We start from the raw sequence: 10,320 nt of genomic DNA on the forward strand, positions 1-10,320 counted from the left end.
GGATTCTTCATTACATATGTATCTTCTTTCATCTTTAGATTTGGTGGGATGACTGACATTCCTAGAGAGACCATTAACAACTTCCATCTAGACATCATAACCTGGGGAGGATAGGTAGAGTTCTATTCTGCAACTCCAAATGGCATAGTTTTATCCATTAAGCATTGGAGCAGGGATTGACACTAAACAAACCATTGTGTCCTTAAGCCCAAATCTACCCATGTTGGAGAAAGTTCATCTAACTGGGAACCTACGCTCTGATACCAATTGTTAGACACAATGCACCACTGAGAGGGGGAGGTGAATCAGTGGTTCTCAACTCTTTCCTTTAGCTATCCTAGGTGTGTGTACCAATAATGGGATATAACACAATGTACACTTGTCCGTTAGTGGGGAGACCAAAACAAATGCAAACACACACAAGGGACATCACATAACACCAATATATATAAGGAAAAACCAAGATGGGAAAAACCTCAGTGAGCAATGTTGCTGGAGTCTACTACTCCGATCCAGCCTCATAATGAAACACTGTTACAATGTTTAGGGAACCAACCCAAGGAGCTATAACCCCTGATTTAGGGCACCAACCCAAGGAGCACCAACCCCTAACTTGTTTATGGGATACAACCCAAAGAAGCTACAACCCCTGCACCAAGAGACAACTCAGTGTTCACAAAGATAACTTCAAATACAAAACTAATACTACTGTTACAAGTGAATCTTGTAACCATCTCATATACCTCTCTCTACCGGTGAGATACCTTCTCTCCTGCACCGACTTACTCTTTTGTTGCTCTCATCTTCTTCTTAACTGTCGGTAAACTCTACCGGTACACTTGTCCTCTTCTTCTACTCTGCTGGATCTCCACCTTACTCTCTACTCTTCACTGGTACAACACTTTGCTAATTCTTGTCTTCCTTCTTTGCAACTTCCTTCTCTTTTTCTCTACCGATATGGACACTATCGATTATGCTCTTCTACTAGTTGAACACTTCAACCAGGTTCACCCTCACACTCAGTCACTTCTTAGATATGATATATACACTTGAGTGATTTTCTCTCACATTTAGAAGTAATACATTTCACAACAGCACACTCTTCTTCCATTCAGCAGCACCTTAACAATGTCTTTGGCCTGCATATTTATTGCCAAGTTTTCTTGCCAAAAGCTAATTCAAAATCATGGGCGGTTAGGGTTTCCTCATCATCCTCGAAGAAAACCAAATCCATTCATATCTTTCTCTATTTGTTCTCCCTGACAGTGAACTATACACCTCCACTATTAACGCGCCTTCTTGATCATGCCTTCTATCTTTGGTGATATGCTTTTTACCCTATCGGTTGATGTCTTGGTCAACCACCAAGATCGGTCTTGTTGTTTCATTTATCGCCTCGATCTCCTCAATCATTCTTAGTTGGCTCATAGCTATTCTCCAGACCTTGAGCTGCAAACCTCTGCAATAGCACTACAACACATCTCGTGATTTATGGGATCTTCCATTAATGTCGACCAGCTCTACAACTACCCCATCGGTATACATTCCTTCTTCATCCAAATGTAGATCCGCCACCTTAAATCCATGTGGCATCCATGTCAACCAACTACCAACTTGACTTCTTCATGTCGGTCTAGATAGAATCACAGACCAAATACTTTATCGGTTCCTCTTTCATGCCAGCTAAACCTTCAAACCGATGTGTCATCAACCTTGCACTCTGGTTCTCTTCAAGTGGACTACTCAGTCGGTTAGCATTCTTGCTAACCTGTCTCATTCACATCTTCATCAAATGAGGAGTCACAACTGTTAGCCTCTTTGATTCCTTACCAATAGCCAACTTCATGACAATATGTCATCATCCTTCAGTGGTTTCCAACTAGAACATCTGCATGTCGGTTTCATTCTCTATTTTCAGCTGCACCACTTTGCCTTTTTCTTCATCAACCTGAATACCCTGTTTGTTGGTTTGTCAAGGTGACCAGCTCAATACACTTCATCTGTTCTAGTATCCCAACATGCCTTCTCAATCGGTTCAGTGCATAACCCTTTTCTCATGCACTTGAGGCATTTCTTTTGTTTCACCGGTGGATCTGGTGTGAGCCTTTAAGTACTTACTTCTACATGTTCTCTCTTATCTCATAGAACCATGATGCACACTATGTATACCTAGAGATAAGCTCCACTTACCGGTGGAGTGGCACCTTGTATTATTCATCCTACAATGCACTCATGTGACTTCCCTATTTGTGCAACATCTCTTCAAATAGGCACATGTGATCCGATGTTGGCACATTCATTGTCAATCATATCTTCCCTTGGTGACTGCATCTTCATCCTATGGGAGTCCTGTTGTTCTGCAACCTCATAGCATACCTATTATCTGTTCATTCTTCCCTTCTGGTGCTAATGTGATTCAGGTAACATTCTGCCTCTTCATCACAAACACCATCCAAGCATTCTACTCATTGTCAACACTACACTTGCCAGTTGACATTCTCTTCTTGATGGGGATACACTATACCAGTACTAGTAACCTTACCATTCCATCCACACAAGTCAGGCACAACCTTGTGAACCAGTGACTCCAAAGATCATCTTCCCTACCTTATTGGTGTTCTGCAACACAAGGTGATATCCAAGATATCACATTTTGTACTCCTTCATAACCGTGTTACACATACATCCTTTCTACTGATAGTCATCCCATACCGGTTGACATCAATGACAACATAATGCCAATAGGAAGATGATCTCACACTAGAAGAGAATGTACCTAAAGAGAAGGCACTTGCTGCTAAAATTGAAGACAAGGATGAATGGATAATTTATAGTGGTAGTCCACATTATATGACTAGAGATAAAGGGAATTTTCTATCTTTGCAAGAATTTGATGGCAGTCTAGTTAGATTTGGAGATGAGAAAGCATGTATGATCAAAGAAAAAGGGACTATATCATTGGATGGCAAGAACAATACTGACAATATTTTTTATGTTGAAGGTTTAAGGCATAATCTCTTGAGTGTAGGACAATTGGTGGATAAGAGATTTCAATTACAGTTCAAGAATGGAAAATGAAAAATCATTAATAGGTTTGGTTTGGAGATTGCAACCGGTACACAGACAAAAGGTAACATATTTCATTTGAACTCGGGTGAGAAGACATGCTTGATTACACAGATTGATGAGAGTTGGCTATGGCATAAAAGGTTGTGTCATGTGAATTTTGATTGCATTGTAAAGATCAGTTCAACTAAGGTAGTTAGGGATATACCTAAGATTATGAAGCCCTATAATCTGATATGCAAAGAATGTCAAATGGGTAAATAGGTCAAAACCTCTTTTAGGAGTATACAAGATAAATAAAATGATGTTCTTGATCTTATTCATACTGATTTGTGTGGCCTTGCTAGAGTTAAAAGTTTTCAAGGTGATAGATATTTCATGCTAATCATTGATGATTATTCTAGAATGATGTCGGTTACTTTTTTGAAAGAAAAATATGAGGCATTTGAAAAGTTTAAAATCTTTAAGGCTAAAGTGGAAACTGAGATCAGATTGAAGATTAAATGTTTGAGGTCAGATCATGGTGGAGAATTCACATTCGGTGAGTTTAATAACTTTTGTGAGAACCATGGTATAAGAAGACAATTTTATGCTCCCTAGACACCTCAACGGAATGGAGTTGTGAAAAGGAAGAATAAAACTATCTTGGATGTTGCTAGAACAATGATGATAGAAGCTAGTCTACCTCGTATGTACTAGAGAGAAGCAGTGAGCGCAAGGATTTATAGATTCAATAGAGTACATATCAAAGGAGAAACCGATAAGACATCTTATGAATTATGGTTTGACAATACACCTACAGTTAAGTATTTCAGAATATTTGGTAGTAAATGTTATATTAGGAGAGACGAGATCATTGGGAAATTTAATCTTAGATGTGATGAAGGAATATTTCTTGGTTATTCTAATGAAAGCAAAGAATATAGATGTTATAACAAGAGATTGAAGAGAATTGTGGAGAGTGCTAATGTCAAAGTAGATGAGCTAAACATAAGTCAAATCAGAGTTTATGAGAAGCATCCGGTAGTGAAAATGATTATATCTAAACCGGTAGCACCTTTACCGAAATAGAGTGTTTAACTTGTTACTCCGGCAGTGTCAAAGAATTCTACAGTGACTAAAGATCAGGGAAGAGGAACAGTGAGTTAGATGACTCCTAGGTATGTGAGATTGAATCATTCAGAAGATTAGATCATTGGGGATAAGAACAATGGAGTGATGACAAGAAGAAGACTTGCAACTAATGAGGTATGTTTAATTTCACAAGTTGAACCAGTATCAGTAATTGAGGCATGTAAAGATGAATATTGGTTTAAAGCTATGGAAGAAGAATTAGATCAGACTGAGAAAAAAAAAATTAGTCTTTGGTTCCTAGGCCTAAAAATAAAAATATTATTGAAACTAAATGGGTTTTTAGGAATAAGTTAAATGAGGATGGTCAAGTTATAAGAAATAAGGCTAGACTGGTTTGTAAAGGATATTCTCAGAAGGAAGGAATTGATTATGGAGAAACTTTTGCACCTGTAGCTAGGATTGAAGCAGTAAGATACTCTTGCCTATGCTGCTTATAAAAACTACAAGGTTTATCAAATGGATGTTAAATGTGCCTTTTTGAATGGGGATCTTGATGAGGAAGTTTATATTGAGAAACTTGGTGGTTTTTCACTATCAAATGTTACAAATAATGGTTTGTAGGTTAAGGAAAGCTTTATACGGATTGAAACAAGTACCCAGAGCTTGGTATGCAAGGTTGGATAAATATCTTTTGAAACTTGGTTTTACTAAGGGTAGTGTTGACAGTAATTTATATTATAAGATCATTGATGATGATATACTTATTATTGAAGTATTTGTTGATGATATTATTTTTGGAGGTGAAGATAAGTTATGCATAGAATTTTCTAAGAATATGGAGAATGAATTTGAGATGTCTATGATTGGAGAGATGAAATTTTTCTTTGGTTTGCAGATTACTCAAACTGACAAAGGTATTTTCCTCTATCAAACTAAATATGCTAAGGAATTGTTGAAGAAATTTGGTAGGGGAGATTCTAAACCGATGTTGATTGGGCTGGAGATGTTGATGATGGGAAAGGTACTTCCAGTGGAGGTTTCTTTCTTGGAAAGAAGTTGGTTTCATGGATCAACAAGAAACAGTCATGTACTTCTTTATCCACTGTTGAAGTTGAGCATGTTGTCGCTGCTACTAACTGTACATAGTTTTTATGGATGAAGCAAATGTTGAAGGATATAAAGGTGGATTGTGATGCACTGGTAGTTATTCACTTGTGATAACTCTGCTTCTATTGATATATCAAAGAATCTGGTATTTCATTCTAAGACAAAGAACATATCTATCGAGTATAACATTTTGAAGGAAAAGGTGGAAGAAAATGAGGTTAGAGTGGTTTATGTGAACACTAAAGAGAAGATTGCAGATATTTTCACTAAACCTTTGCCCAAGGAATCATTTGAGTACCTAAGAGACAGATTGGGAGTTTTTTTCCCCTCTGGTAGAGACTTGATTGATGCGGTTTGACATCAATCTAGTATGCATTATCAGAGATACTATTCATTTCGGCACTGATGTGGGGATGCTCCTGTGCAAGGGGAGTAGTTGGCTTTGTAATTCAGTGGTTTATGTTTTTGCTTTGATATTTTTGTCAGAATTATGGCATTGATGTCAAAGGGGGAGTGATATAGATGTGAAAAAGAAAACTTAAGGAGCTATATACATCAAGGGGAGAAATATTCAGAGCTTGTCAAAGATATCATTCTTAGAGGGAGTTTGGTCTTTGTTTCATAACTTCATTGCTGCATCTATTTGCGGATGATTGTTGGGTGTCTTCCATTGGGGGAGACTTGTTTGGCATTTCTTGTTACTTAGATGTTTTTCACATCTAGTGTTGCCATCAATGCCAAAGGGGGAGATTCATGGCCATTTGGTGGAATTGATTATGTGTTGCATTGATGTTTTGTCATTGATGCCAACCCTAGCTGTTTGGATGCTTTACCGACACCCTTCTGATCCCAATAGGTTGAGTGGTTTTTTGTTGATTTGGATCCGGCATGATCCGGTAGGCTCCGATATGATTTGGTTATGGAATGGGCTTGTTCATGATACTCATTCTCATATTCAATAAGTTGGTTTTGGTCTGGTGATGAGATTCTATCCTGTTTTCTTAGAAGCTTGGTTTCTGGTTCCGACGAGGGTTTCACCGGTAGAGCTTTTGATGAAGATATTTGATATATTGCATAAGTGGTGTTGGTGCATCTTCTGGTGGAGTTTATGCTGTTGGTGATCATGTTCAAGACTTGGCAGATTGAGATCATTGTTGTGGCATGTGGACCTATACTGGGTCCCGGTTGATCTAGGTTATGGACGGACTTTAATGTAATGTGTGAATTGAACCTCTCGATGTGTTTTCGAGATGTCTTATGTGTTGGATATTATTTGTTTGGTCGAAGGACAACATGGTTTGTAATTATGTAATTGATTTATTATCTCATGGTCGACCTAATTGTTTATGGTTGAGGGTTTGTATATATAGATGTAAGATCTCATTGTAAATTATATCATGGTTATGGAAAAGGGATGTAATGTGCGAATAATGTAATATCATTCAGACAGAGGATTTGGTCGATCATTGGACATCAAATTGGGTTTACGTAAGAGGATTTAGTCCTCCAGTATTGAGATTAACCAGAACTGTACTCAGGCATAGGAGATGCTATCTTTTGTAGTTCAACACTTCTCCAGATTGTAGTATGGATTTCTATGTAGTTAGTGAGGCTCCTTTTGTGATGAGCAGTGTGATCTAGGTTGTTGGCTTTCTTGCAAGTGCACGCCCGTCAATTGTAATTCATATACTTACTTTAGAAGTATTATCTGATTGTGAGTAGGCTTCCCACCATGGTTTTTCGCTTTACCAGGATTTCCACGTATAAATCTTGGTGTCATGTGGATGGTATTTACTCTGTGATTATTGTTTATGCTTAATTGGTTTAATTGCTATTCTGGTATTAATGTTTTGGGTTTCAGTATTAAAGTTTTCATTCCTAATGGCTACAATAATTCATGACATCTGATTCAACCCCCCTCCCTCTCAGTTGTCTTCCAATTATTTGAACTATCTAACATTTACACCCGCTAATTGAATTTGTTTCAGGTTTCTAAGACATTTCATCAACTTCATTTTTTGCATATCATTTCAATTCATCCCTCGAGATGACATCTCTTTGGCACATTCTTCATACATATCATGCAATAATTGCATGCCATTGGGCTATGCAACATGCATGTAGACCAGAGTATAAAGTCCTTTTATGTTGTGTTTGTTGCTACTTTTCTATTCAAAGTTCTCATTTTGGATACGGTTAGAAGGATGGTGCAAAGATTATGGAATCGGTTTTTCATTTGTCAGATGCATTTGCTTGACAGTTTCTAAAGTCTTCTCACCAAATTTAATTTATGTAGCTCTTGAAATTATTACATATCGTGAGATGCCCTTTTATTTGATGGATTCGATCAAAGAGTTAGCGTTCCTTGTCTACCCATCCACATTTTGAATGTATGTCTTTTTCAACATTTCCAACTATAAGATCTGACAAAAAAATCTCTCCCATTGTGCTTTGATGGATGTTCGTATGCTATCTTTAAATTTTCCATATCGGCATGGCTGGGTGCTGGAAAAGGTGGGAGAATTTTGGCTTCCACCTATCACTTCCATTTGCATGACCATCTCTAAAGCCTTTTCACCACATCCCATTTATTGTATTCTTGTAATGATGGCATTCCAATGGGACCATGTTCTCTCAAGGCAGCGTGTCAATGAATTCATAAAGGCCACCTTTTCCTTGAAGATAAAATGGTGATTCAGGAATTAGACAACAATCCACATCCATGCTGGCAAGTGTGGCATACATGGCAATGTACCAACTATAACGACCCATGAGATTCACAAGATCTATACCATTCTCAACACTCTGCTTCTACATGTGTTGCATTTATAGCATGTTGGGCTTCCTCTATAGCCGTATCAAAACCAAAGGCTCTGTCAATGATTGCAATATCATTGTCAATAGTTTTAGGTATCCCTGCAACTACAATTTTCAAGCCACACTTTTGAATCTACTCAAAAATAACAGTTTCTCCTCTTTGGGTTTCGTCACCTCCAATAATATAAATTTGATTAATGTCATGCGGTCTTGAATACTGTCAACTATCTTTGAATTTTTATGACCGCCACATCAGGTGCCCAAAATAGTGCCTCCACACTTATGAATATCATTGACCACCTTAGGTGTTAAAGAAATGTTATTGTGAGCATAAAATCCCCTATATCCAGCCTCGATCTTAATGATATCTCAAACCCCATATATATACCATAATCCACATACAATTCCTCGAATGGTGGTATTCATCCCTGAGCATAATCCACTGCATGTCACTACCCAAGCATGCACTTCATCTGATTGGAAATACACCCTTTCACGTGGCCTTGCTCGACGAAATAAACTCCTCTAGATCTGTTTATTTGAACAACAATATCCTTTGCAACTACATTTGCATTCGGTGGTATTACATTTCCTTAAAGAATTGTAGCTAACAATTTACATGCCTTATCCATGGTTCCAAATTTATATTCGTGGGAATTCGCAGCTTCAATATTCGATAAAACCGTACTTCTCTATTATGTCTGTAAGGGTCAAGAACACACAACCACATAGTATCCATGAACTTGACAAGCATCACAATCACAAGATTTATTATGTCCTCAAGGTAGCCGCCATGGGCAAGAAAGGCCAACTAAGTGAATTCATCTTTACACCTAATAATTGCATTCATCTGAAAGTATATGAAGCTCTTTCAATATGTCCCATTTTATGCATATCTGGACCAGTCACACACACCATGAGATGAAATCTCTTGAGGCATTCTATCAAACAAGTCTTACGATTCCACATTTTCCATGCGCTATTAAATTTTGAAAGTTGTTTACTCCAGATTGCATCTCTTTTGAAAACCCTATCAAACAACTCATGTGCCTTTGCTATCACCACACATTTGCATTGTTGTCTACTTGACCTGTGCAGTTCCAACAAGTGCGTGAGCAGAGAGGGTACCAGAAAAAGTCATAGAATTAAGTTTTTACATCTGTGCATCTCATTTGTGTGGAGAATTCTATAGCATTTTCAACATCTCCATTTTGTATATAACTTTGCAAAAATAATTATGAATTTCTCAACTTAAGTTTTTTTTAAGCAAGGGAGGTTAGAAAGTTAGGATTTGTGAGCAAGTGAGCATAATAGGTTAGGATTGCTCACTTTTTGAGCATTTTTTACCTATTAAGGTTAGAATTTTGACTTTTCAAAGCAATAGGTTAGGCTTGCTCATTTTTTGAACATTTTTAACCTATTAAGGTTGAAATTTTAGAAATTTTGGGCAATAAAAGGCTTTGAGAAAAATATTTATTCCATATAACCTACATAAGGACTTTTTATTTCTCTTTCTCTTCAAAAAGGTCAAAAAATGGGAAATATATTGAAAACAATTTAAAATATTTGAATTATTTTTAAAAGAATAATTCTAATATTTCCCATTAGACTTTAATGCCTTGATTTAATAAATATGACAACTTTCAATTGGTATGGATTTAGGCTCCGAAATTTGAAACACACCTTCAAGGTAGGAGGATGAGAAAAAAAACTCATTTATTCCTCATGATGATACCTAGGTTGAGGGATTTTAATTGTTTTTGAGCGAGGGACATCAAAATTCAAAGTTTAAATAATTGCAAACTATGAACTGGGTTCACAGAAAAAATGGTCATATGACACAAAACGATGCTTAGGATATGTTCACAAAGAGATTTTCCTAAATTATTTATAATTTTCAAAATTCATCCCTTTTTCACATTTTGACTGACATATTTATGATTAATGACAATGTAGGTTAAGAATGACAACCTTGGATCACATGCTCACTCATTACACATAGACACATATTTGGCCCTTCATTCAACACTGGGACCAATTTGAAGTTCAAATTTTGGGTATGTCAAATATGGGGCAATAGGTTGTTAGATAATAAATGCATGCACAAGTTCCATTCCTAACAGTTGGTTCTGAGTTGCTAGGGAACTCTATCTTAAGGGATGGGAGCCCATCATGATCACCGAGAAGAGTAAGCTTCATTTGGTTGGGCAGATAAAATGCCTAGGTCATATTTCTGTCTTCCAGTTGCATATGGAG

General features: G+C 37.1%; 1 pseudogene; it reads right to left on the reverse strand.

Moving 5' to 3' along the window:
- Window positions 1–7,881: 7,881 nt before the first annotated feature.
- Window positions 7,882–8,794, reverse strand: LOC131064172 (ATP-dependent 6-phosphofructokinase 3-like; annotated as a pseudogene).
- Window positions 8,795–10,320: the final 1,526 nt, after the last annotated feature.

The sequence above is a fragment of the Cryptomeria japonica genome, chromosome 6 (assembly GCF_030272615.1).
Source record: "Cryptomeria japonica chromosome 6, Sugi_1.0, whole genome shotgun sequence".
Classification (NCBI taxonomy): Eukaryota; Viridiplantae; Streptophyta; class Pinopsida; order Cupressales; family Cupressaceae; genus Cryptomeria; species Cryptomeria japonica.